General features: G+C 43.6%; 1 pseudogene; it reads left to right on the top strand.

Annotated features, from left to right (window-relative positions):
• The first annotated feature begins 2,628 nt into the window (after positions 1–2,628).
• On the top strand, positions 2,629–3,099 carry LOC115278670 (annotated as a pseudogene).
• The last annotated feature ends 389 nt before the right edge of the window (positions 3,100–3,488 follow it).

The raw sequence follows: 3,488 nt of genomic DNA on the forward strand, positions 1-3,488 counted from the left end.
TCGCACCTGTTTGAGCCTTGGGGGCCAGCACTGTTTCAAATGGTGGCATGTGTTTGGGGGAATTCTTCAAGAATCGATTTTTAAGGGTTAAGCTGATGTGATTCTAAAAACACTTGCATTACAGAAACTCATCTGCAGGAGTGGCTCTGCTCTGGGTGATGCTGAGGTTGGCACAGCGGGCACCTCTAGGAAGAAGGTCAGAGAGAGAGGGAGGCACAGAATCTGAAGACAGGCTCCAGGCTCTGAGCTAGCTGTCAGCACAGAGCCTGACGCGGGGCTTGAACCCACGAACCGTGAGATCATGACCTGAGCCGAAGTCGGATACTTAACCAAAGGAGCCACCCAGGCGCCCCCAGCACATATATTTCCTATTGTGGTTCTACTTTATACCATCTATATTATTATTTTTTTAATTAATCCTTGGTTAAAATGATACCATGACTGGGAAGATGACAGTACCAGTGGGAGCACAGTTCGGAGCTTTCAGAATTCCCATACAAAAGTAGTGACGGCAAGCAGATAGCAAACTAAAAAATACATCAAAATATTTACAAGACAATTAGGTGACAAGACAGCTCCTCCAACCCCCAAATCCAGGCGATAATAGGCATACCGCCACATGGTACCAGTGTCCACGTGAGAGGAAGCCAGAGGAAGCAAAGGCGGACTAAAACACCTGAGAAGAGAACTTCAAAATGGTCAAAAGTTTCCACTGGAGAGAAAAGCAGCACCGTTGGTGCCACACTTGGCATATAAGGGAGCCTGTTCTCACTCCAGCAGGGGGTAAGAGTAAGGGGTCCACAGCGAGTTCTGAAGGAGCTGCATCAATTGTGACTTAAAAAAATTTTTTTTAATGTTTATTTTTAAGAGAGACAGAGCATGAGTAGGGGAGTGGCAGAGAGAGAGAGAGAGGAGACAGAATCCCAAGCAGGCTCCATGCTCCGAGCTGTCAGCACAGAGCCCGATGTGGGGCTCAAACTCACAAACTGTGAGATCATGACCTGAGCCAAAGTCAGATGCTTAACCAACCGAACCACCTAGGTGCCCTTCAACTGTGACTTCTTGACAATGACCCACTGTGGTTCTTGTCTAAAACAAGGCCCCACACTAAAGAAAAGCTGATGGGAACAGAATAAAAATTAGTTACAACAGAGGAAACAGACACAAAGGAAAGAGAAAATCTAGACCAAAGTGGTGGAGGGGAACAGAGCCAGGAAACCCCTAAAAGAAAACTGCTGCATAGTTTAACACAACTTGAAAGAACCATGCTTCCTTAGAAAAGTTCAAGAGAACTAATTTCACATAAAAATGGGAAACTTTTGGGGTGCTTGTGGGGGCTCAGTCAGTTAAGCATCTGACCAGCTCAGGTTGTCACCTCACAGTTGGTAGGTTTGAGCCCCATGTTGGGCTCTGTGCTGGCAGCTCAGAGCATGGAGTCTGCTTCAGACTCTGTGTGTGTCTCTCTCTCTGCCCCTCTCCTGCTCTAGCCTGTCTCTCTCAAAAATAAATAAACATTAAAAAAATTTAAAAATAAAGAGAAACTTTCTACAAAAATCCTGAAGCTATTTTTTTAAAAAAGAAAGTGGAGAATAACACCGCTACATAAAATGCTCATAAAACAGATAAAATCTGTAATCTACTATTGTGAAATATACTAAAAGACATTACAGAAATGACACAAACATTAATGAACAAAGTGTAAAAATGTTTACTTTGAGGGAGAGAGGGAGAGCAGAGCCTGACAGAGGGCTCAATGTCATGAACCACAAGATCACGACCTGAGACGAATCAAGAATTGGACACCTAACCGACTGAGTTGGCCACACGTCCCTACAAATTTTAAAACGTCTAAGTGAGGTGACCAAACTCAGGAAAGAATTAGAAATATAAGGGGGGAAAAGTCACCTCAGAAATGAATGTAAGCGTGAATAAAACCTGCACATAATGTCTTCAGAGGAATAGGAAGTGAATGAAGGAAATTTTTTAAACTCAAAAAGAAATGAAGAAAAAGGTAAAAAGATTCAAGAGAAGATGATAAATATCTAAGACAGGCAAAGAAGATCCAACATGCAAACAATAAGAGCCTTTGGTAAAGAAACAAAAACAAGGAAACTGGATAGCTCGTAAAAACTACAACTCGAGTGTGAAGTATGACAGGTGGTCATCGGCTGGCAATGCTGTCCCTACAGCCCTTTCTAGATCTAGCAGAGAATGAGCCTCGAAAACAACACTAGTTAGAGACACTGGTCTGGGCCAATGGTAAGGGTCAAGTATGTACATGCTTGAGAACTAAGACAAAATGAGAGTTAAAGGGGAGTGAGCATACCACTGCGCCCTGAGTGTGGTGGTAACACAGCCATACACAAACCGGGAGGAGGAGTGGGTGGGTAACATTTGCAAACAAAATATTTTTAACTGCTTTCCGTTTTTATACAGGGTGCTAGTAGTACTGGCATTGTCATCCTGAGACTCTTCAATATGTGATCTGGAAAAAACAAGGGAGAAGTTTAGTGACATTGTAGTTCTATTATCTCCCATGTCTTTCAGAATCAGGATTCTCAGCATGGAAGACAGATATGTCATAGAGAAGACGACGAGTAAAAATCCTCAAGTCTCCCTTTCACGAAGATGGTGCTGAAGGCGAAGAAGGAAGCCCCTGCCCCTCCCAAAGCTGAAGCCAAAGCAAAGGCTTTGAAGGCCAAGAAAGCAGTACTGAAAGGCGTCCATAGTCATAAAAACAAGAAGATCCGCACGTCACCTACATTCTGACGGCCCAAGACACTGCGTCTCCGAAGGCAGCCCAAATATCCTCGAAAGAGCGCCCCCAGGAGAAACAAGCTTGACCACTATGCCATCACCAAGTTCCCGCTGACATCCAAGTCAGCCATGAAGAAAACAGAAGACAACAACACTCTTGTGTTCATTGTGGATGTCAAGGCCAACAAGCACCAGATCAAACAGGCTGTGAAGAAGCTCTATGACATTGACGTGGCCAAGGTCAACCCTCTGATCAGGCCCGAGGGAGAAAAGAAAGCACATGTCCAACTGGCTCCTGACTACGATGCTTTGGATGCTGCCAGCAAGATTGGGATCATCTAAACGCGTCCAGCTGGCTAAATCTAAATACACCTTTTTTTTTTTTCATTAAAAAAAAATCCTCAAGTCTTGAATCCCACCTGGAAATATTAACTTAAACGCATGAAATATTTTATCTATCCACAGAAAAGGCCTAGAAACAATGACTAGCCCAATAGCAATGAACACTCCATGCCTAGCAACTTGCATTAACATCTTCCGCTTAAATAAACCAGAGCTGTTTAGAGAACAGATGGATGACAAGTCGGAGCAGGTAATGACAAAGGAGCACAGAATATCTTGTCCTAACAGAGAGCAAGATGGCTACCAAAGTTGACATAGGTCATGTTAAAGGACACAGGAGCCAACATAAAGAGGCTCTCACTGGCCAAAGGTAGGATAATTTGAGTTTC

Source organism: Suricata suricatta, chromosome 2 (assembly GCF_006229205.1).
Source record: "Suricata suricatta isolate VVHF042 chromosome 2, meerkat_22Aug2017_6uvM2_HiC, whole genome shotgun sequence".
NCBI classification, from domain to species: Eukaryota; Metazoa; Chordata; class Mammalia; order Carnivora; family Herpestidae; genus Suricata; species Suricata suricatta.